The 26533-nt window shown below is 43.7% G+C and overlaps 1 protein-coding gene across 4 annotated transcripts in view; it reads right to left on the bottom strand.

Moving 5' to 3' along the window:
• The window catches only part of LOC124721462 (ligand of Numb protein X 2-like), a 579832-nt gene that overhangs the window by 466912 nt on the left and 86387 nt on the right, over positions 1-26533 (bottom strand). Inside the window, exon 1 of one of the 4 annotated variants that reach the window (XM_047246453.1) lies at positions 505-605. The exons of 2 other annotated variants lie outside the window; for them this stretch is intronic. The gene's annotated coding sequence lies outside the window, so the exon portion shown is untranslated. Of the gene's footprint in view, positions 1-504; positions 606-26533 lie in introns of those variants that run through there. One more of the 4 variants, XM_047246454.1, reaches the window with a different exon arrangement.

The following is a 26533-nucleotide window of genomic DNA, read 5'->3' as shown; positions in this document are numbered from 1 at the left end:
TGGTGCATAAGGGCAAACAGGTACATCAGGTATTCGATACCATCCAGTCCACAAACGTTTTTAATGATATGTCACCGCTTAAACCACGGCGGTACAAAGGTTGGCAGTTATTTATCACAAAGGAAAACCGTTCCGGATTCTACGGAAACCCTATAAGAAATTGAAGTATAAAATACAGTGTAATGCCCCTACCACGAATAGGGCAGTGCTTACACTGAACAGAGATTCAACATATCCTGTTAGCATACACATGTCAGTTAAGGCCAAGAACATATTACGTGAGGTCGCACCATATTTTCAAATGTAAAAGCAGTGAATACATGACGAATTCATACATTACGCCAAGAAATAAATTATTCACGCAATAGGGACTACGAGCAGGGGGAGGAATACAGGTTAACAAGAACAGTACTACGTGAGTATGGAACCTCCAAATCTGCCTGATTATCACGATACTTAACTTGCGAAACTTGCTTCCAGTCACGGCATTGACGATATACTCACGTGGCATATCAGAGCGACGACCAGAGCAAGTAGAGAATCAAGAGCAGTACAATAAGTATGATGTAGTTGACGACGAGCGCGTGGGACTCGGTGCCTCCCTTCATGATGGCGGGTAGCTTGCAACTGGCGGGCCTCGGATCTGGCTGCCCGTCACACCCACGCACTCCCACTCCAGAGCCCGCGGCCACACATAGCCGCGCTGACAGCTCCAAACATCCGCACTCCCCTCAAATCCACCGTGACGTTCTTACCTCTCCAGCATTCGACCGAAAAGAAACGACCCCGCTACATTCTCGCTTGGAGCCACCGAGCTGTACCGCGTTCAACCCTTGTCCACTACAGACAACTGAGCTATCCGCAACAGTCTCAGTATTATAGTCTTAATTGCATGGCACACCAACTACGGCACTGGTGTCGACCCACAGAGAATATTAGGATATAATGTCGTCAAGAAATAAAAAAGATACTTATAGATTCAACTTATGATGGAACTACAACCATGTTTTTCAATTATAAAACAAGTTGCGGATGCTGCGAGTTCGGAAACATTTCACTTTTGCGGGCACAAAGACGCCTTTCATTCGTGAAACTTCCTGGCATATTAAAACTGTGTGCCGGACCGAGACTCGAACTCGGGACCTCTACCATCTGAGCTACCCAAGCACGACTCACGCCCCGTCCTCACAGCTTTACTTCCGCCAGTACCTCGCCTCCTACCTTCCAAACTTTACAGAAGCTCTTCTGCGAACCTGCAGAACTAGCACTCCTGAAAGAAAGGATATTGCGGAGACATGGCTTAGCCACAGGTAGGAGACGAGGTACTGGCAGAAGTAAAGCTGTGGGGACGGGGCGTGAGTCGTGCTGTGGTAGCTCAGGTGGTAGAGCACTTGCCCGCGAAAGGCAGAGCTCCCGAGTTCGAGTCTCGGTCCGGCACACAGTTTTAACCTGCCAGGAAGTTTCACATCAGCGCTCACTCCGCTGCAGAGTGAAAATCTCGTTCTGGAATATGAACTCCATTTTGAGTTCCAACATGTTTGTCACTGGAGACACCCTCTTGTGTCGTAAGAACAGAGAAATACAATGCAAAAGATTATCAGCAGGTCGTAAACGGGTGTCTAAACGGGCTTCTCAGACTTCAATGAATGAATTTTTACCCTTAATTAGCTATTCATACACACCTTAGGGCGAGCTCATCTGTTTACACAAGTATGCCCCATACAAAACTAATTCGTCTGCATATGTGTGGACGAGAAACTTTAATACAAAGCTGGTTGTGATAGGTTTCAGAAGCAACTGTGTTAGCCCGCTTGCACTCGTCGTCCTCCTCCTTCTCATCCCCTTAATGACCAAGCTTCTTTCTTTCAGTTATTTATGACTATTATATGTTTACAGAAAAATAAACGTCCCCAAATGACAGCGACGGAAAATTGTTGCGCGTTCATGAAAATTCTTGCCCTTCCTCACAACAAGTACTAAAAAGTATAAACAATGTGCGTTCGTGATTACAAATAGCAATTCGTCAAGTTTTACCTAAATTTTAAGATTTGGTTTGACAACAAAACCCGAACATTAAAATTGTATGTCTAATGAAACTGTGACCACGGAACGTAACTTATCAAAGATATCCAACGAAAAGTAAGTAACTGGATAAAGTTAAAGCACGACAGAAGTTAGCTCTAGCATGGATAAAGTCTGGTATTAACCAATAGCCAGCCGGTGTGGCCGAGCGGTTCTAGGCGCTTCAGTCTGGAACCGCGCGACCGCTACGGTCGCAGGTTCGAATCCTGCCTCGGGCATGGATGTGTGTGATGTCCTTAGGTTAGTTAGGTTTAAGTAGTTCTCAGTTCTAGGGGACTGATGACCTCAGATGTTAAGTCCCATAGTGCTCAGAGCCATTTGAACCATTTGTTAAGTCCCATAGTGCTCAGAATCATTTGAACCATTATCCAATAACAAAACCGCAGAAATTAACTAGGTTGGTGATCATAGCAAAATCCATTGATCTCAAAGCCCATAAAACGCCAATACGAAGAATTCTTAGATTACTGGAACAACAGGAATAGTGTGTGTGTGTGTGTGTGTGTGTGTGTGTGTGTGTGTGTGTGTGTGTGATCTAACACTGTTCACACATGACACAACTATCTATAAGAAAGTAGCAACGCCAGAAGACAGTATCGATTTGCAAAATGATCTGCAGGGGATTGATGAATGGTGCAGACTCTGACGGTTGACGCTGAATGTGCATAAATGTAACATATTGCGCATACATAGGAAAAGAAATCCACTACTGCACAACAACACTACTTATGACAAATTGCTAGAAACAGTGCATACCAGCGACCTTACGTGGAGTGACCGGATAAAACAAATAGTAGGAAAAGCAGATGCCAGTCTGAGATGCATAAGAAGAATCTTACGGTAATGTAATAATGTGATTCATCCGTGAATGAAGTGGCTTACAAGGAGTTTGTTGGGCCGATTCTTCAGCATTGTTCATCGATCTGGTATCCTTACCAGGTAGCACTGAAAGGGAGCGGGAGAGGGGGGGGGGGAGGAAGTGGGCGGAGGGAGGGAGGGAGGGAGGGAGGGAGGGAGGGAGGGAGGGAGGGAGGGAGGGAGGGAGGGAGGGAGGGAGGGAGGGAGAGAGAGAGAGAGAGAGATCCAACAAAGAGCGACTCGTTTTATCACAAGACAGATTAGTCCGCGCGACTACAGTGCCAGAAGCTCCAAGAGAGGCGTTGTGTACCATGGAGGTATTTACTACTGAAATTTCGAGACAGCATTTTCAGACAAGAGTCGGAAAACATATTACTTCCTCCCACATACATATGGCGAAATGTTCACGACGAGAAAATCTGAGCTAATGCAGAGGCTTTTTCCCACGCACCTTTCGCGAGTGGAACAGGCAATCAGCTAGTAGTACCAGAAGTAACCTCCGCCACATACCGTTAGGTGCCGTGCGGAGTACGCTACTGGCCATTGAAATTGCTACACAAAGAAGAAATGCAGATGATAAACGGGTATTCATATATTATATTAGAACTGACATGTGATTACATTTTCACGCAATTTGGGTGCATAGATCCTGAGAAATCAGTACCCAGAACAACCACCTCTGGCCGTAATAACGGCCGTGATAAGCCCGGGCATTGACTCAAACAGAGTTTGGATGGCGTGTTCAGGTACTGCTGCCCATGCACCTTCAACAAGATAGCACAGTTCATCAAGAGTAGTGACTGGCGTATTGTGACTAGCGAGTTGCTCGGCCACCATTGACCAGGCGTTTTCAGTTGGTGAGAGATCTGGAGAATGTGCTGGCCAGGGCAGCAGTCGTCAATCTTCTGTATCCAGAAAGGCCCGTACAAGACCTGCAACATGCGGCCGTGCATTAACCTGCTGAAATGTAGGGTTTCGCAGGGATCGAATGAAGGGTAGAGCCATGGGTGGTAACAAATCTGAAATGTAACGTCCACTGTTCAAAATGCCGTCAGTGCGAACAAGAGGTGACCGAGACGTGTAACCAATGGCACCCCTTACCATCACGCCGGCTGATACGCCAGTATGGCGATGACGAATACACGCTTCCAATGTGCGTTCTCCACGATGTCGCCAAACACCGATGCCACCATCATGATGCTGTAAACAGATCCTGGATTCATCCGAAAAAATGACGTTTTGCCATTCGTGCACCCAGGTTCGTCGTTGAGTACACCATCGCAGGCACTCTTGTCTATGATGCAGCGTCAAGGGTAACCGCAGCCACGGTCTCCGAGCTGATAGTCCATGCTGCTGCAGACGTTGTTGAACTGTTAGTGCAGATGGATGTTTTCCCTCAAACGTCCCCATCTGTTGACTCAGGGATCGAGACGTGGCTGCACTATCCGTTACAGTCATGCGGATAAGATGCCTGTCATCTCGACTGCTAGTGATACGAAGCCGTTGGGATCCAGCACGGCGTTCCGTATTACCCTCCTGAACCCACCGATTCCATATTCTGCTAACAGTCACTGGATCTCGACCAACGCGAGCAGTAATGTCGTGATGCGATAAACCGCAATCGCGATAGGCTACAATCCGACCTTTATCAAAGTCGGAAACGTGATGGTACGCATTTCTCCTCCTTACACGAGGCATCACAACAACGTTTCACCAGGCAACGCCGGTCAACTGCTGTTTGTGTATGAGAAATCGGTTGGAAACTTTCCTCATGTCAGCACGTTGTAGGTGTCAACACCGGCGCCAACCTTGTGTGAATGCTCTGAAAAGTTAAACATTTGCATATCACAGCATCTTCTTCCTGTCGGTTAAATTTCGCGTCTGTAGCACGTCATTTTCATGGTGTAGCAATTTTAATGGCCAGCAGTGTATGATGACGTGTTGAAGCAAAAAAGGTAGATTTCCGTTGACCATCTTTAGAGATAGAGAGCAAATGCAAATTGGGGAGAGACCGTCCGTGCTGCACCAACAGAATCATTCCGGTGTACACCTCAAGCGATTTAGAGGAATGACGGAAAACCTAAATGTGGATGTGTCGTCCTCCCGAATGTGAGTCCAGCTAATCACTGCGCCACATCGCCCAGTCCAAACAAGACGACTGAAGTAGACGACATTCCCTCAGAATTACTGGTATCTTTGGGCGAACACACCATGAGAAAAGTATTTCACTTGACATGCATAATATACGAGACAGGTGAAATAACCTCAGACTTCAAGAAGAAGAATGTAATTCAAATTTCAAGAAAGACATGTATTGGACAGATTTGAATGTGACAGAACCATTATTTAGTAAGTTATAGTTGCAAAACACTGACACGGATTATTTATACCGGAATAGAAAAACTGGTAGAAGTCGATCCCGGGGAAAATCATGTTGGGTTCCGGCGAAATGTAGGAACATGCGACGCAAAACTGACCCTAAGACTTGTTTTGGAAGAGAGGATGATAAGGCAAACCGACGTTTATAGCATTTGTAGAGTTAGGGAAAACTTTGGACAATGTTGACTCGGCTACACTCTTTGAAATTCTGAAGGCAGCAGGGATAAAACACAAGGAGCGAAACGTTATATACAGCTTGGACAGAAACCACACTGAAGTTACAAGAATCGAAAAACTCGAAACGGAAACTAGCTCGGAGGGGAGTGGGACAGGGTTGTAGCCTATCTCTGACATTCTGCAGATTGAGCAAGCGGTAAAGGAAACCGAGGAGAAATTTGGAATTGGAATTAAAGCCCAGGAAAGAGAAATTAGAACTTTAGGTTTGTCGACGACGCTGCAATTCTGTCAGAGATGGCAAAGGACTTAAAAACAGCAATTCAACGGAGAAAAGAGGTTATGAGACAAAAATGCAGACAAAAGTAAAGCAATGGCAATGTAATATAGTCGAATTAAGTGAGGGGATGCTGGAGAAATTATTTCAGGAAATTAGTACATGAGCTTTGCTATTTGGTCAACAAGATAACTGACGACGGACGAAGAAGAGAGACTGTAAATGCAGACTCGCAAAAGATGTCAACATCTTCAAATAAATTTAATATTTAGGAAGATTTTCTGAATGCACATGTCTGCAGTGCAGCCTTGTACGGAAGTGAAATGTAGACAATAGACATCTCGAGAAAGCAATAAAGTAGAAACTTTAGAAATATGGTGCTGTAGATGAATGCTTACAATTAGATGGGCAGATCGGATATCTAATAAACATGAACTGAATCAAATCAGAGAGAAAAGGGCTTTATGATGTAGCTTGACTAAAAGAAGGAAGTAAACTCAGGATCGAACCCTCGACCTTCTGCATACTAACCCAAAACTCTATCCACAGCACCAACTGTACAGCACTGCAAATTTGTGCTAACAGATGTAGCTACCATACATTTAGTTACAGTGTTGCCAGATTGCCACTCTTCACCGTCTTTTTTCTGCCGCATGTACTCGCCGGACGAAAGTTTGTGAGAGAAGTTTTTTTTTATCGCTGGCATGTGAGTAGTAGTGCTGCGAAGCCCGAGTGCGCAAATTTCGCTTCACCCTGTATAATGTGTCAATACAGTCATACGGACTCATTCTAAAGAAACATTTTACAGGAAGCAGTTAATCGACGGCGGTGAAATTTTAGTGTGGCAGTAGTTCATCGGTGCGTCACAGGTATACTAAACATTCACAACACATTGCAGGATGATATAAACACATGGTACATAAACTAAATACAAGTGGTTGTGGTAGCTTTATTGTGACGAAAACACTAAAAGTCTCTATTTCGAATACTTTTATTGATGGACAAATGTAGAATGAGTTTTATGTGGGACTCGTTATTTTGTAAGTATCACTGTTGTTATGCTTATTTGTGTTGGTTGCTATGATATATTTTAGTTTCTACTGGCAACAAAACAAACTGCCTTTCATTTCGTTGCATAAACGGAACTAAACCTCCATGAATTTTGAAGCAACTAAGGAATGGCGGAAAACGAGAAAAATAACGATAATATGAGGTATTCACTGTGTTCATATGCTGTGTACATGTGGAGAATACGATGGTCAGACAGACATGTTCGTAATGAAATAGATACACAAGACCTAATTACTCAAAAAATTAAACAGACATAGGCACATAGTATTCAGAGATGGCTATAGCGCAATGCTACCAATCTGAGATATTGTTTGTAGAAATCGAATGAAGTTATCAAAAGAGGTTAATTCAGAGCTTCATAGTGTAAATGTTTATTCATCACTGTGAAATATTTACTTCTGTAGTTTTAAAGATATTCAAATATTGTTGCGTAACTGGACGTACCTCATTTATCTGAGATCGCCAGTGTATTCAGATCTGTATTAATATGTAACTGTGATTTATTGTCGAAGCTGTAACTTAGCCATGTTTAAGAGTGTCTGGTCCTCTGCCATTGTTTGAAGTATTACCTGTCGTCCTAAGCAAGCGTCCGCCACCAAAATTCCCCACACTGGGATTACCTCACATGTAATCCTTTGCTGTCGCACCTCGCTAAGGTGGAACGCCGCGGCGATCCGCCCTGAGCACAGGGTCGACTTGCGTTCAGCAATACACGTACACCTTACCTTCTAGCAATTCTGGACGACCGAATAGCTTACAGTACTCAGTGATAACAGAACACGCACCACCATCCAGTGCGCAACGATACACTTCATTCAAAGCGATTTCACTGATTTATCCGATAGTGTGGTATGCAGTTTTTGGGATTTAGAAACGGGCGTAAGTAGGGCTCAGCAATGGTTATTGCTGCACAAGGATAATGCAGTATACAGGGTGGTCCATTGATAGTGACCGGGGCAAATATCTCACGAAATAAGCACCAAACGAAAAAACTACAAAGAACGACACTCGTCTAGTTTGCAGGGGGAAACCAGATGGCGCTATGGTTGGCCCGCTACATGGCGCTGCCATGGGCCAAACGGATTTAAATAGGAACCCCCATTTTTTACTACATATTCGTGTAGTACGTAAAGAAACATGAATGTTTTAGTTGGACCACTTTTTTCGCTTTCTGATAGATGGCGCTGTAATAGTCACAAACTTATAATTACGTGGTATCACGTAACATTCCGCCAGTGTGGACGGTGTTTGCTTCGTGATACATAACCCGTGTTAAAATGGACCGTTTACCAATTGCGGAAAAGGTCGATATCGTGTTGATGTATGGCTATTGTGATCAAAATGCCCAACGGGCGTGTGCTAGGTATGCTGCTCGGTATCCTGGACGACATCATCCAAGTGTCCGGACCGTTCGCCGGGTAGTTATGTTATTCAAGGAAACTGGAAGTGTTCAGCCACATCTGAAACGTCAACGACGACCTGCAATAAATGATGATGCCCAAGTAGGTGTTTTAGCTGCTGTCGCGGCTAATCCGCACATCAGTAGCAGACAAATTGCGCGAGAATCAGGAATCTCAAAAACGTCGGTGTTAATAATGGTACATCAACATCGATTGCACCCGTACCATATTTCTAAGCACCAGGAATTGCATGGCGGCGACTTTGAACGTCGTATACAGTTCTGCCACTGGGCACAAGAGAAATTACGGGACGGAGACAGATTGTTTGCACGCGTTCTATTTAGCGACGAAGCGTCATTCACCAACAGCGGTAACATAAACCGGCATAATATGCACTATTGGGCAACGGAAACTCCACGATGGCTGCGACAAGTGGAAATCAGCGACCTTCGCGGGTTAATTTATGGTGCGGCATTATGGGAGGAAGCATAATTGGCCCCCATTTTATCGATGGCAATCTAAATGGTACAATGTATGCTGATTTCCTACGTAATGTTCTACCGATGTTACTACAAGATGTTTCACTGCATGACAGAATGCCGATGTACTTCCAACATGATGGATGTCTGGCACATAGTTCGCGTGCGGTTGAAGCGGTATTGAATAGCATATTTCATGACAGGTGGATTGGTCGTCGAAGCACCATACCATGGCCCGCACGTTCACCGGATTTCTTTCTGTGGGGGAAGTTGAAGGATATTTGCTATGGTGATCCACCGACAACGCCTGAGAACATGCGTCAGCGCATTGTCAAATGCATTTGCCAAACATTACGGAAGGCGAACTACTCGCTGTTGAAAGTAATGTCGTTACACGTATTGCCAAATGCATTGAGGTTGACGGACATCATTTTGAGCATTTATTGCATTAATGTGGTATTTACAGGTAATCACGCTGTAACAGCATGCGTTCTCAGAAATGATAAGTTCACAAAGGTACATGTATCACATTGGAACAACCGAAATAAAATGTTCAAACTTACATACGTTCTGTATTTTAATTTAAAAAACCTACCTGTTACCAGCTGTTCGTCTAAAATTGTGAGCCATATGTTTGTGACTATTACAGCGCCATCTATGACAACGCGAAGAAAGTGGTCCAACTAAAACATTCATATTTCTTTACGTATTACACGAATATGTAATAAAATGGCTCTGAGCACTATGGGACTTAACATCTGGGGTCATCAGTTCCCTAGAACTTAGAACTACTTAACCGAACTGACCTAAGGACATAACACACATCCATGCCCGAGACAGGATTCGAACCTGCGACCGTGACGGTCGCGCGGTTCCAGACTGAAGCGCCTAGTACCGCTCGGCCACAACGGCCGGCCTAATAGAAAATAAGATGCCGTTGAAGTTATAATGCTCCTATGTCTTAGAAATACGGTGGATTCTTGTATGATCAGGATTAAACTGTAATTTCCATCGCTACGCAGAAGCAGATACACAAGGCGAAATACATCCCCCTCAGCAGTACTTTGGAAACTAATGCACTGGTGTCCAAAATTAAGGCAACAAATCCTACTTCCCTGTCCTGTGTCTAATTCACGATACAATCATACAACTGTCAATCTGATGTCCGTACGATTGTATCCTGCACGGAAGATGGCATTCCCGTCAACAGACAACGATGCCAACGATGACGTCAGGAGACTTATGAAACGAACTATTGTTTACCGGGGAACCCCATATCCATAATCACTGTGTACACAGTCACAGACGGTGCAGTATGGCACAGAGAAGATGTCTACCAGACTTTCTGCAATGGAGGGCCAGAGAAAGAAAGGAAGCACGACAGTCACAAACTGATGTAACCCGATGGCTTAATGTGAATGGTTCTGTTGTTTCTCAGATGTGGCGACAGAGTATACAAACCGAAACTGTATCCTGAAGATCAGGGCACAGCTGACCACTTGTGACTTCAGAAGAGGACAATTATTTGGTTGTAAGAGCACGACAGTACCGCCTTAGTACTGCACGGCAATTGGCAAGTGAAGTCGCAGTATCCACTGGACGTGTGGTATTGAGGCAAACAGTGTGCAGAAAGATTCAGCAGAGTGGCCTTTATTGTCGTTGTATGTCTACCTTTGAGTTGTCTTCACAGAAGGAACGTATAGAGTGGAGTCATCGACATGCCACCTGGGCAGTGGAACAGTGGGCCAATATTGTTCTCACAGATGAGACTCGACTTAGTCTGGAGAGTGATTCTCAATGGATTCGCATCTGGAGGGAACGTGGAACACGATTTCTGGACCTAAACATTATGGAAAGTGATCGATATTCAGGAGTATCCCTAATAGTGTGGGCAGGGATTATGTTGACCACTCGCACCCCTCTTCATGAAATTATACCGGTGATTCGGCAAGGTTTAACTGCTGTCAGGTATCGTGACGAGACCTTTGGTCCCCATCTGCGGTTGTTGCAAGTGCTGTGGGCCCAGACTTCGTACTTTTGAACGATAATGCTCGACCTCATAGAGTGCGGGTGGTTGATGTTTTCTTGGAAACGGAAGATCGTGCACGCCTGGTATGGCTTGCTCGCTCTCCCAATTTCAGTCCCATGGAGCATGTCTGGGATGTAGACGGGTTGCAACACGTCAGCATCCACCAACCACTCTCCTTAAGAGTGCGAGCAGCTCTGCAGGGAGAATGAGCGTTATTGCCTCAACATGAGAGTGATGACATAATTCACAGCACGCCTCATCGTTGTCAGGCCTGTATTGCTGCCAGAGGTGATCACACCCCACATTGAGCTCATTAACCACTTGTCGGAATGTGTGTGCAAATCCATTACGCACGTTGCAGTTGTTTACGTTCCGTATTCTTTACGCTGTTTCTAAATGGTTCAAATGGCTCTGAGCACTATGGGACTTAAAACATCTGAGGTCATCACTCCCCTAGAACTTAGAACTGCTTAAACCTAACTAACCTAAGGACATCACACACATCCATGTCCGAGGCAGGATTCGAGCCTGTGACCGTAGCAGTCGCGCGGTTGCGGACTGAAGCGCCTAGAACCACTCGGCCACAGCGGCCGGCGCTGTTTCTAATTTACAATCAACTGTTTATAATGTTTTGAGGCAAAATAAACGAAACTTTCCGAAATTTCCGTTTGTTGCTTTAATTTTGGACACCAGTGTACATGCATGTTTAGCGGAAATATTACTTGAAAGAGGAATGAGGTTGGACCCCTCACTTACTGGATCACAGACATGCAAGTACACATCTACATCTACATCTACATTGATACTCCGCAAGCCACCCAACGGTGTGTGGCGGAGGGCACTTTACGTGCCACTGTCATTACCTCCCTTTCCTGTTCCAGTCGCGTATGGTTCGCGGGAAGAACGACTGTCTGAAAGCCTCCGTGCGCGCTCTAATCTCTCAAATTTTACATTCGTGATCTCCTCGGGAGGTATAAGTAGCGGTAAGCAATATATTCGATACCTCATCCAGAAACGCACCCTCTCGAAACCTGGCGAGCAAGCTACACCGCGATGCAGAGCGCCTCTCTTGCAGTCTGCCACTTGAGTTTATTAAACATCTCCGTAACGCTATCACGGTTACCAAATAACCCTGTGACGAAACGCGCCGCTCTTCTTTGGATCTTCTCTATCTCCTCAGTCAGACCGATCTGATACGGATCCCACACTGATGAGCAATACTCATGTATAGGTCGAACGAGTGTTTTGTAAGCCACCTCCTTTGTTGATGGACTACATTTTCTAAGCACTCTCCCAATGAATCTCAACCTGGTACCCGCCTTACCAACAATTAATTTTATATGATCATTCCACTTCAAATCGTTCCGCAAGCATACTCCCAGATATTTTACAGAAGTAACTGCTACCAGTGTTTGTTCCGCTATCATATAATCATACAATAAAGGATCCTTCTTTCTATGTATTCGCAATACATTACATTTGTCTATGTTAAGGGTCAGTTGCCACTCCCTGCACCAAGTGCCTATCCGCTGCAGATCTTCCTGCATTTCGCTACAATTTTCTAATGCTGCAACTTCTCTGTATACCTCAGCATCATCCACGAAAAGCCGTATGGAACTTCCGACACTATCTACTAGGTCATTTATATATATTGTGAAAAGCAATGGTCCCATAATACTCCCCTGTGGCACGCCAGAGGTTACTTTAACGTCTGTAGACGTCTCTCCATTGATAACAACATGCTGTGTTCTGTTTGCTAAAAACTCTTCAATCCAGCCACACAGCTGGTCTGATATTCCGTAGGCTCTTACTTTGTTTATCAGGTGACAGTGCGGAACTGTATCGAACGCCTTCTGGAAGTCAAGAAAAATAGCATCTACCTGGGAGCCTGTATCTAATATTTTCTGGGTCTCATGAACAAATGAAGCGAGTTGGGTCTCACACGATCGCTGTTTCCGGAATCCATGTTGATTCCTACATAGTAGATTCTGGGTTTCCAGAAATGACATGATACGCCAGCAAAAAACGTTCTAAAATTCTACAAGAGATCGACGTCAGAGATATAGGTCTACAGTTTTGCGCATCTGCTCGACGACCCTTCTTGAAGACTGGGACTACCTGTGCTATTTTCCAATCATTTGGAACCCTCCGTTCCTCTAGAGACTTGCGGTAAACGGCTGTTAGAAGGGGGGCAAGTTCTTTCGCATACTCTGTGTAGAATCGAATTGGTATCCCATCAGGTCCAGTGGACTTTCCTCTATTGAGTGATTCCAGTTGCTTTTCTATTCCTTGGACACTTATTTCGATGTCAGCCATTTTTTCGTTTGTGCGAGGATTTAGAGAAGGAACTGCAGTGCGGTCTTCCTCTGTGAAACAGCTTTGGAAAAAGGTGTTTAGTATTTCAGCTTTACGCGTGTCATCCTCTGTTTCAATGCCATCATCATCCCGTAGTGTCTGGATATGCTGTTTCGAGCCACTTACTGATTTAACGTAAGACCAGAACTTCCTAGTATTTTCTGTCAAGTCGGTACATAGAATTTTACTTTCGAATTCAATGAACGCTTCACGCATAGCCCTCCTTACGCTAACTTTGACAGCGTTTAGCTTCTGTTTGTCTAAGAGGTTTTGGCTGCGGTTAAACTTGGAGTGGAGCTCTCTTTGCTTTCGCAGTAGTTTCCTAACTTTGTTGTTGTACCACGGTGGGTTTTTCCCGTCCCTCACAGTTTTACTCGGCACGTACGTGTCTAGAACGCATTTTACGATTGCCTTGAACTTTTTCCATAAACACTCAACATTGTCAGTGTCGGAACAGAAATTTTCGTTTTGATCTGTTAGGTAGTCTGAAATCTGCCTTCTATTACTCTTGCTAAACAGATAAACCTTCCTCCCTTTTTTTATATTCCTATTAACTTCCATATTCAGGGATGCTGCAACGGCCTTATGATCACTGATTCCCTGTTCTGTACATACAGAGTCGAAAAGTTCGGGTCTGTTTGTTATCAGTAGGTCCAAGATGTTATCTCCACGAGTCGGTTCTCTGTTTAATTGCTCGAGGTAATTTTCGGATAGTGCACTCAGTATAATGTCACTCGATGCTCTGTCCCTACCACCCGTCCTAAACATCTGAGTGTCCCAGTCTATATCTGGTAAATTGAAATCTCCACCTAAGACTATAACATGCTGAGAAAATTTATGTGAAATGTATTCGGTCGGTCTTACCTGCACTTCGAAAAAATAAGCCACTATGATGCTAATGGTAAAAGTTTGAACCTATCTGCCACTGAGTTTCTTTGAGATATCACATCCCCTCCCCCAATTGTAGATCCTGGTTTTTTGGTCTGTAGCACTAACTTCTTTTGGGGGGAAACATCCAGCTGTGCCTCAGTTTGGGGATGAAACTTATTAGAGTCACCTGCGCCACGTCCTTCGACCAGTCACTCCAGTTCGAGAAGTTTAAAGACGTCAAAACCGAAAGAAGGGCTCGAGACAGGCGATTTCGAAAATGATTTTTTAAAATTAATGAATAACTGAATTTTCGGAAAAACGAAGGAAAATGTAAGAAACGACCACGAAATTCATTTAGTGTATCGTTGAGATAGACTTTTCGCGCAAGGGATTACATTATCAGACCAAATTCTAAGTGGTTCACTATCTTCAACCAAGGATTATGGGCACTTCGATAAGGTCAGACATGTTTACTGCTACAAAGTCTAAAATATTTCCATTGCATGTGATTTGTCTAACCAGTTGTTTAGGGTATTTTCCGGAAAAAAGTGATCAAACGTACAAGACTGTCTGACTGCACCATCATCATTGAATCCCTAGACATCCCAGGCTATACTCGGTACATTAAAGTCGCCTCCAACTAATACTGCATGTTCTGGGTAATTCCGTGCTACTGAACGTAGACATTCCTTGAATTATTTTACAACTATTACGGCCAAATCAGGTGGCTGCTTAAAACATCCAATACTTGGTTTCACCTAGACCTGCTACTCGTATCCAAGTAACTTCACAGTCAGGCTGAAATTCGACCGCGAACGACACAATACATCCGTCAACAGCAATGAGCACTCCCCTCATATGTCATCTAATCTGCGTTTACGACATAGATTTCATGCTCACTAAATATTTCAGAGCTTTCTACTTCGTGCGCCGTCTTTTACCTATTAAAGCGCGTGTGGTTTCAGTTCCTCTCTTATATCTAGTCATTATGTCAGGGACTTACAAAACCTCTCTACTGCATACTACGATTACTCCATCTGCATACGATGCTTTTTATTATTTCTAAGTGTATGTGTCATTTGACGTTTCTCGCCCCTTCTCTATCACTAACAAACTCCACGTGTTTTTTTTCAAGGGGTTTGCGAGCTCACTCAAACCTTAGCATAGATCTCTGTCACTTTGGGAGCAGATGATGCAGTGATTCCTTGGTACAAACTTTTAGTTTACTCGGAATTTATCCAAGAGATCTTCAGACACTTCGATCAGGTGCTTATATTGCAAATTACGACTACGTCCTATGTACTTACCTCCTGTATGACCACGTTCAATCTGGATTTTTTATCTTATATTTGGCATTTGTTCCGTTTCTTTTTTTCAATATTATTTCCATATATTTCCATGTTCTATGTATGTAAATGTATACGTGTATATATGCTCTTCTTGCTTATGTTAGCAGATGTGGATTGCTGTTTTTATCCGTCAATTGCGACACACAGTCCCAACCCAGCCAGAGTATTTAAGAAATACCCTTCTTCCAAATATTAATCTACATACACTATCTGCCAAAGCCATCGCTAAATCGAATGCGCATACATGGATTGCTGTGGGGTATAGTAGCTCAGTTACACTATTTTGTGTGTTGGTTTCCCGCAGGTGTTCCCGCTGCCTGGCGTAGGTTCAGGAAACAGGGGTTGGGAAATCATCCAAATGCTGATTTAATAGTAATTCACTCGGAAATTGTTTGATGCTGATCCATCATCGCTAAGTCTGGGGTAATATCCGACAGTGGATCCACTAGAATTACGCCCCGGATATTGTGTGTGTGTGTGTGTGTGTGTGTGTGTGTGTGTGTGTGTGTGTAACAGAATAACACCAACACAGTGCACCCACAGCAATCCCTGAATGTGCGCATGTTTTAGCACAGGCTTTGGCAGTTTAGTGTTACGTAGACTGACATTTGGAATAAGTATAGTATGTAGATACTCTGTCTGGTTGGGACTCTGTATCACAGCTGGCAGCTAAAAATAGCAACCCACATCCTGTAATGCAAGCAATAAGAGAGTATATACACTTGTTACATTTACACTGGTGTCCAAAATTAAAGCAACAAACCGCTGTTTCCCCGTCCTTTGTCTAATTCACGATATAATCATACAAACTGTCAACAGACGTCAGCACGATCATGTTCTGCACGGAACATGACATTCCGGTCAACGGACAACCATAACAGTTCGAAACGAAGCATAACAAAACATCCATTTATCACTTAGCACATTTGATTGTATTAACACTCATACATTACGTGTTTTACATTATTCAAAAGAGAGAACCAAGCATACTCTACGTACAGAATTGTACTGATGCATTACAACAGCGGATCCATGTGGTGAACACTAACGTTGTTACGGACAAACTACCTACGGAGCATTTTCTGGTACACATTCTCCATCCCTTCCGGCGCTTCTTCGACTAGTCCCAGCAGATCTTCTCCCGTCTCCACAGGAGTCTCGTAAATTGAACTTTGCAGACGACCTCACAAGCACGCAGTACACGTCATCCAGTCTACCCTACTGCATACCAGGTCTTTCCTCTTTCCCTCAGCAGACGTGTAGCACGCGTTACTCATGTGAACTGATGCCACTGTAGAACGGAAATAGCACATTTCCGGACATGGGTTGCTATTACAATTATTATCTACTCATTACCCTCTGCAAGTCCTAGAAGTTTGTAATGAGAATTTCCGAAAGTCTGTACATGTGATGTCACTCATTATTATTTCACAGATGTGTTTTTTGTAGCAACAATATTTTCAATACTACAATGGACTAGCTGTCCAGTCCAGCGAGTATCTTTGGAATTCTATGGATCTGTCGAAACTCCGTTACTAGCGATGGCCATACCCGATTTTTTTCTGTAACTAATATAAGATTCTTATAATAATGTCACATATACATATAATATTGCAGGGTTAATTTGTTTATGATCGATAAAAACAACCTCAGCTGTATCAAATGGTTCAAATGGCTCTGAGCACTATGGGGCTTAACTTCTGAGGTCATCAGTCCCCTAGAACTTAGAACTACTTAAACCTAACTAACCTAAGGACATCGCACACATCCATGCCCGAGGCAGGATTCGAACCCGCGACCGTAGCGGTGCGCGGATCCAGACTGTAGCGCCTAGAAGCGCTCGGCCACTCCGGCCGGCTCAGCTGTATCATTACACATTTATTGTCCTACGGTCGGTTTCGTTCATGGCGAGTTGTGTCTCAGTCATGGCATAAATGGTCAGGTTGTCGTGGGTATTATTGTTTAGCCATCGTAATTGTAATTACATGGCTTCACTCCAACTGGGAGTGCCGTCTTGCTGAAAATAGGTTCGTCCACGCATAAGCACTTGTTTTCGAAGCAGGACGGTTGGAGGAGACTGAGCCTGATCCTGATTAGTAAGCGAGAAAGGAGGGTTGTTCCTGGCGCTCATCTGAAGAAGCGTTCACAAATTTCCACCGTCGTGTTGGGATTTGTTTGCTGTGGGCGGGATGCCTCTTTCTGGGGTGCCTGCTTCCATAACAGTGATCTTTCCACCAGCAACCAAGTCGGTCGTCAGAGAATATTACACCTAAAATATTGCGCGGCCGCAGCCATACTCCATGTAACAGCGTTGAGGTGTGGACTACCCCAACAGAAGCCACGCCGTCGTCCTGCTGCTGAGTTAATACCCTTGCTTGGATCTATCTGCCTCGAATAACCCACAGTGGCTGGAGATACTTATAGGCTCTCTAGATGCGTATTTTTAAGCGGTCGTTACTTCTACCAATAGGGGAACGTTTCCACACATATATCCATTAAAATTGCTACACCACGAAGATGACGTGCTACAGATGCGAAATTTAACCGACAAGAAGAAGGTGCTGTGATATGCAAAAGATTAGCTTTTCAGAGCATTCACACAACGTGCTGACATGAGGAAACTTTCTAACCGATTTCTCATACACAAACAGCAGTTGACCGGCGTTGCCTGGTGAAACGTTGTTGTGATGCCTCGTGTAAGGAGGAGAAATGCGTACCATCACGTTTCCGACTTTGATAAAATGGTTCAAATGGCTCTGAGCACTATGGGACTTAACATCTGTTGTCAGCAGTCCCCTAGAACTTAGAACTACTTAAACCTAACTAACCTAAGGACATCACACACATCCATGACCGAGGCACGATTCGAACCTGCGACAGTAGCGGTCACGCGGTTCCAGACTGAAGCGCCTAGAACCGCACGACCTTTGATAAAGATCGGATTGTAGCCTATCGAGACTTTGGTGCTCGCGTTGGTCGAGATCCAATGACTGTTAGCAGGATATGGAATCGGTCGGTTCAAGAGGGTAATACGGAACGCCGTGCTGGATCCCAACGGCCTCGTATCACTAGCAGTCGAGATGACAGGCATCTTATCCGTATGCCGGTAACGGATCGTGCAGCCACGTCTCGATCCCTGAGTCAACAGATGGGGACGTTTGCAAGACAACAAACATCTGCACGAACATTTCGACGACGTTTGCAGCAGCATTGACTATCAGCTCGGAGACCATGGCTGCGGTTAACCTTGACGCTGCATCACAGACAGGAGCGCCGCCGATGGTGAACTCAACGACGAACCTGGGTGCAAGAATGGCAAAACGTCAGTTTTTCGGATGAATCCAGGTTCTGTTTACAGCATCATGATGGTCGCATCCGTGTTTGGCGACATCGCGGAGAACGCACATTGGAAGCGTGTATTCGTCATCGCCATACTGGCGTATCACCCGGTGTGATGGTATGGGGAGCCACTGGTTACACGTCTCGGTCATCGCATTGACGGTGCTTTGAACAGTGGACGTTACATTTCAGATGTGTTACGACCCGTGGCTCTACCCTTCATTCGATCCCTGCGAAACCCTACATTTCAGCAGGATAATGCACGGCCGCATGTTGCAAGTCCTCTACGGGCCTTTCTGGATACAGAAAATGTTTGACTGCTACCCTGGCCAGCACATTCTCCCGATCTCTCACCAACTGAAAACGTCTGGTCAATGGTGGCCGAGCAACTGGCTCATCACTATATGCCAGTTACTACTCTTGATGAACTGTGGTATCGTTTTGAAGCTGCATGGGCAGCTGTACCAGTACACGCCATCCAAGCTCTGTTTGACTCGATGCCCAGGCGTATCAAGGGCGTTATTACGGCCAGAGGTGGTTGTTCTGGGTACTGATTTCTCAGGATCTATGCACCCAAATTGCGTGAAAATGTAATCAGTTGTCAGTTCTAGTATAATATATTTGTCTAATGAATATCCGTTTATCATCTGCATTTTTAATGGCCAGTAGTGTACACACACACACACACACACACACACACACACACACACACACACACACACACACACACACACTAGTAATGTAAGAATGACTTAGCAATGATAAAAATTCAAGACTGAAGGACATATGCTGTTGCGTAATTGGCTGAAAGTATAATGACGTTGACAGGAGTGGAAAGTAACTCACGTAATTGGAAAATGGTTGAAAATTTGGGGAATTGTAAGAATGTGGAAAAATAAGTAACACCGGGGAAAATTTTGAAAAATGATAGTACTTACGTATGTGCCTGATGAGAGTACTCTCATATCCGCCTGGGTGTGGTCTCTGCTGGTGCCTCGAATGACGAGAATCGCGTAATATTAAATTTGATTTGGTATTAAAAAATACCCATACCCTACACTTAGAGTGACATGACTTAACGGCGTTACAATGTTATTAAGTTGTTATTAAGGAACAGTCACAACCTCGTCCTCCCCCTACGCAGCACAGCTCCAGAAGGAAGCCACCCTTTCCCGTGCTCCAGTTACAAATACAGGAGGGGGAGAGGGTGCTCCAGCATTACTGGTCCAGTAGAGCGGTAGCCTGACACTGGAAGTCCTTATCAGTGAGCTTGAGATACGATCGCTATCTCAACTCGTTCTCTCCCTGCTTGCCTTTGTTCCTTTAAATCACGTTATCTGCCCCTTTAAATGACGCCCCTATAAATCGCGTCCCTTTCAATCTAAAACTGGTGCTGGTATCCTATTATCGAGTGAATTCAAGAGTCTGATTCTTTACGAGTGTAGAGTCTCTTGTAGAAGTATGGTGAAGTACAGTGGAAACTTCATTAAATACATCTTTTGGACATGTTATATTGTATCAGTGTTCTACACACTTGCTCAGTTCCGTGTATCATTACAGACCCTGTAAGCACCCAGCTTCATTCATTTTTTATTAGAATTTGAAGTCATTTTGACTATTTCTCGACCGTGACTGTCTCAAGAACTATGTACAGGTTTTTAACGACCACTACCTGTCACAAAATTTGATAACTAATGTATTATTTATTTACTGTGCGACATGTTTCGCAGGATTACCTCGTCATCAAGCTCTATTGCATTACAAGAGCCCAGCCAAAGATCCATAAACCTAATATCCCTATCACATCAACTGTCAATATTATAAATCATCCAGGCTACAAAGTTACACATAAGCAGCATTCAATTTTACAAAAACAAAATAAATTTAAAACCCCTTTATCAGTGAAAAATAGCTACCACGCAATTCAAAGTATTAAAGATCTTCATATCTCATCCAAAGCAAAGCTCATATCCCTTGACATAGTTAACTTATATAGCAGCATAGCCATCAAAGAATTCATAAATATAATCAAATATAATATATTAAAAGGCCAGACTATGTCCACAGCTGAAGTAGTTTAATTAATAGAATTGCTAGAGCTTGTCCTTTCACACAATTATTTTACCAAATGTACAAACAAGATGAAGACCTAGCAATGGGAAGTCCTCTAAGTGGAATCATTGGAGAAATTTTCATAAACCAAATTGAAAATGAACTCCTCAACAACAAAGACATAATAACCCACAAAATTGTACACTACTGCAGATATGTTGTTGACAAATTCATTGTATACAATGTAACTAATGAAGAAATAGAAACTCTAATAAACAGGTTCAATAATTTACAACAACAACATCCAGTTCACCTTAGAACACGAGAAAGATAACAAAATTAATTTTCTAGACATGACAATAACTAACACAGACAAAACCCTAAATATCTATGTATACAGAAAACCAACATACACAGACACTGTCATTAATAAATCTTCCACACATACCAACTCACATAAACAAGCTGCATTTAGATCCTTCTTAAACAGAGCACAGAAATTCGTACTTAATGCTGCCGACTATGAGACAGAAATGAACAATATGAAATACATTGCACATAATCATGGCTATCACGAACATGAAATAGACACACTTTCCCAATGCACAACAAAAACTGACAACAATCAACAGGACACAGCTTCCTCACACAACATCCAAAAACCCAAGTACACTACTGGCCATTAAAATTGCTACACCACGAAGATGACGTGCTACAGACGCGAAATTAAACCAACAAGGAGAAGATGCTGTGATATACAAATGATTAGCTTTTCAGAGCATTCACACAAGGTTGGCGTCGGTGGCGACACCTACAACGTGCTGACATGAGAATAGTTTCCAACCGATTTCTCATACACAAACAGCAGTTGACCGGCGTTGCCTGGTGAAACGTTGTTGTAATGCCTCATGTAAGTAGGACAAATGCGTAATATCACGTTTCCGACTTTGATAAAGGTCGGATTGTAGCCTATCGCGATTGCGGTTTATCGTATCGCGTCACTGCTGCTCGCGTTGGTCGAGATCCAATGACTGTTAGCAGAATATGGAATCCCAACGGCCTCGTATCACTAGCAGTCGAAATAACAGGCATCTTATCCGCATGGCTGTAACGGATCGTGCAGCCACGTCTCGATCCCTGAGTTAACAGATGGGGACGTTTGCAAGATAACAACCATCTGCATTAAGAGTTCGACGTCGTTTTCAGCAGCATGGACTATCAGCTCGGAGACCATGGCTGCGGTTACCCTTGACGCTGAATCACAGACAGGAGCGCCTGCGATGGTGTACTCAACGACGAACCTAGGTGCACGAATGGAAAAACATTTTTTCGGATGAATCCAGGTTCTGTTTACAGCATCATGATGCTCGCATCCGTGTTTGGCGACATCACGGTGAACGCACATTGGAAGCGTGTATTCGTCATCGCTATACTGGCGTATCACCCGGCGTGATGGTATGGGGTGGCATTGGTTACACGTCTTGTTCGCATTGACGACACTTTGAACAGTGGACGTTACATTTCAGATGTGTTACGACCCGTGGCTCTACCCTTCATTCGATCCCTGCGAAACCCTACATTTCAGCAGGATAATACACAACGGCGTGTTGCAGGTCCTGTACGGGCCTTTATGGATAAAGAAAATGTTCGACTGCTGCCCTGGCCAGCACATTCTCCAGATCTCTCACCAATTGAAAACGTCTGGTGAATGGTGGCCGAGCAACTGGCTCGTCACAATACGCCAGTCACTACTCTTGATGAACTGTGGTATCGTGTTGAAGCTGCATGGGCAGCTGTACCTGTACACGCCGTCCAAGCTCTGTTTGACTCAATGCCCAGATGTATCAAGGCCGTTTTTACGGCCAGATGTGGTTGTTCTGGGTACTGATTTCTCAGGATCTATGCACTCAAATTGCGTGAAAATGTAATCAGTTGTCAGTTCTAGTATAATATATTTGTCCAATGAAAACCCGTTTATCATCTGCATTTCTTCTTGGTGTAGCAATTTTAATGGCCAGTAGTGTACATAACATTACCATATTTAGGTGTCATATCAGAGAAAATAGCCAACCTGTTTTAAGAAACAGACGTCAGGATCACCTTTGCCATCAACAACAACTTAAAAAAGAAACCAATACGTGACATCTCACATCCTACAGAGAAACTGAACAAATCATGAATTTATAAAATTACATGCAGTCATTGCAACAAATATTACATTGGTCAAACAGGAAGAAATTTTAAACCCGTTTTAAAGAACACATTAAGTGTTACAGATTTGGAAACCGAATAAATCAGCTATAGTGAAACATATAAATGAAGCAGGTCATAGTGTTACAATAGACAACGATCTCAAAGTACTACATAATTTAGAAAAGAGCTGGAAAATGGACATCTTGGAAGAAATGGAAATATTCATCCATGGCCACTTGAAGAATAACGGGATCCTGAATGAAATGACAAATTTAAAAAATTCACATTTCTTTTCCAATTTCACTCCAGTGCTCTCAGAATAAAAGATGCATAACATCACAGTCTTTTGAGTCTCGCCCCAGCAGTACCCACAAATATGTAAAATAAATAGTTCTTATATCTTCATTTGTACAATAATATTGTAACTGGTGCTCAGTTTGTAATGTATTTCGTCAACCTACATCTGTAATACTATAACAAGACGTGTATCTGACACCACATAGATCGACAGATCGATAGACAAATCGAAACCAGCTGTATTTTGACTACCAACTTGTACAGTGCACTACAGATAGGTTTTTGAGATCGTGTTTCCAAGTTACTGTTATGTTTGTGAAAATTTGTGAACAGTGATCAAGAAAGCCAAGAGAGCCACAGAAATGGAAACACCTCAGCTCATCATAGCGAGACTGCCACGCCATAAGAACAAAGTGAGTGACTGTTACAAAACATTTTCATGCAAACATCAGCCCAGCGTACAAAGTGACATCGCCTCTTACTAGGTTCTCTCTTCTTCCGCAGGGTAACCACAGCATTAATGAAAAGACTGTTTAACATCTGTATGATCTTATTGTGAAATTGTTTTTGTAATGCCATATAGCCTTATGACCCGAAACATGTCGCATATTAAATAATTAAATAATACATTAGTTAACAAATTTTGTGACTGGTAGTGGTAGTTAAAGACCTTCACACATTTTTTATTATTCTTTAAATATGTTGCATTTTCAGATACGGCATTATGTGTTATTACATCTGCACAGATTTGTGGACACTTTGCTATCTATTCTTTAGATGCACCAACTTGTTCCTTCGGATGGATACCGGAAAATCCTATATCAATTAAATACTAATGTTTTTTCTTCTGAGGGTGAAACGCCATTGCATTTGTGACTTTCTGATCTACGATACTAAAAACAGAAATTATTAGTGTTTCCATTCGGAAAAACAAAATTGATACCAATATCCCAATATCTCTGCAATTAATGTTGCTGTAACAAGAGACTAAACGACGTCAAGTGAGAATTTCCTTTCGATTCACTGAGTGGTGACGGAAGTACTATAACAGTTCCGGTATTACTTGACATTTACACAGGCCGGCATTAGCTATCTCCACTAGCAGCAAAAGCATCTGCGACAATGTCTGGCCTCAAGAATCAATGACTGACTCATTCATGTTACAGTCTGTCTCATTTTCCATCAGATCTATATCAATCCGACTCGCTGAAGTTGCTTGTAACTATGTTTTGAGTTTATGAGACCACTGTTTGAGTATTATGCGACAGGTACAGGAAATATACAGGGTGTTTCAAAAATGACCTGTATATTTGAAACGGCAATAAAAACTAAAAGAGCAGCGATAGAAATACACCGTTTGTTGCAATATGCTTGGGACAACAGTACATTTTCAGGCGGACAAACTTTCGAAATTACAGTAGTTACAATTTTCAACAACAGATGGCGCTGCAAGTGATGTGAAAGATATAGAAGACAACACAGTCTGTGGGTGCGCCATTCTGTACGTCGTCTTTCTGCTGTAAGCGTGTGCTGTTCACAACGTGCAAGTGTGCTGTGGACAACATGGTTTATTCCTTAGAACAGAGGATTTTTCTGGTGTTGGAATTCCACCGCCTAGAACACAGTGTTGTTGCAACAAGACGAAGTTTTCAACGGAGGTTTAATGTAACCAAAAGACCGAAAAGCGATACAATAAAGGATCTGTTTGAAAAATTTCAACGGACTGGGAACGTGACGGATGAACGTGCTGGAAAGGTAGGGCGACGCGCAGCTAGTGCAGCAGGTGATCCAACAGCGGCCTCGGGTTTCCGTTCGCCGTGTTGCAGCTGCGGTCCAAATGACGCCAACGTCCACGTATCGTCTCATGCGCCAGAGTTTACACCTCTATCCATACAAAATTCAAACGCGGCAACCCCTCAGCGCCGCTACCATTGCTGCACGAGAGACATTCGCTAATGATATAGTGCACAGGATTGATGACGGCGATATGCATGTGGGCAGCATTTGGTTTACTGACGAAGCTTATTTTTACCTGGACGGCTTCGTCAATAAACAGAACTGGCGCATATGGGGAACCGAGAAGCCCCATGTTGCAGTCCCATCGTCCCTGCATCCTCAAAAAGTACTGGTCTGGGCCGCCATTTCTTCCAAAGGAATCATTGGCCCATTTTTCAGATCCGAAACGATTACTGCATCACGCTATCTGGACATTCTTCGTGAATTTGTGGCGGTACAAACTGCCTTAGACGACACTGCGAACACCTCGTGGTTTATGCAAGATGGTGCCCGGCCACATCACACGGCCGACGTCTTTAATTTCCTGAATGAATATTTCAATGATCGTGTGATTGCTTTGGGCTATCCGAAACATACTGGAGGCGGCGTGGATTGGCCTCCCTATTCGCCAGACATGAACCCCTGTGACTTCTTTCTGTGGGGACACTTGAAAGACCAGGTGTACCGCCAGAATCCAGAAACAATTGAACAGCTGAAGCAGTACATCTCATCTGCATGTGAAGCCATTCCGCCAGACACGTTGTCAAAGGTTTCGGGTAATTTCATTCAGAGACTACGCCATATTATTGCTACACATGGTGGATATGTGGAAAATATCGTACTATAGAGTTTCCCAGACCGCAGCGCCATCTATTGTTGACAATTGTAACTACTGTAATTTCGAAAGTTTGTCTGCCTGAAAATGTACTGTTGTCCCAAGCATATTTCAACAAACGGTGTATTTCTATCGCTGCTCGTTTGGTTTGTATTGCCGTTTCAAATATACCGGTCATTTTTGAAACACCCTGTATATACTGTATGTCACTAAGCAAAGGTTACAAGACATGTTTTCTTCCCACGTTGCACGAAAGGTCATGGAATACCAAAACACCAAAGATACCTTTAGAATGCGATTTTCACTCTGCAGCTGAGTGTGCGCTGATTTGAAACTTCCTGGCAGATTAATACTGTGTGCCGGACCGAGACTCGAACTCGGGAGCTTTGCCTTTCGCGGGCAAGTGCTCTACCAGCTGAGCTATCCAAGCACGACTCACGCCCCGTCCTAACAGCTTTACTTCTGCCAGTACCTCGACTCCTACATTCCAAACTTTACAGAAGCTCTCCTGCGAACCTTGCAGAACTAGCACTCCTGAAAGAACGGATACTGTGGAGACATGGCTTAGCCACAGCCTGGGGAATGTTTCCAGAATGCGATTTTCACTCTGCAGCGGAGTGTGCGCTGCTATGAAACTTCCTGGCAGATTAAAACTGTGTGCCGGGCCGAGACTCGAACTCGGGACCTTTGCCTTTCGCGGGCAAGTGCTCTACGAACT

The sequence above is a fragment of the Schistocerca piceifrons genome, chromosome X (genome assembly GCF_021461385.2).
Source record: "Schistocerca piceifrons isolate TAMUIC-IGC-003096 chromosome X, iqSchPice1.1, whole genome shotgun sequence".
Classification (NCBI taxonomy): Eukaryota; Metazoa; Arthropoda; class Insecta; order Orthoptera; family Acrididae; genus Schistocerca; species Schistocerca piceifrons.
The sequence above is the reverse complement of the archived record's forward strand: the minus strand, read 5'-3'. Positions and strand labels throughout refer to the sequence as shown.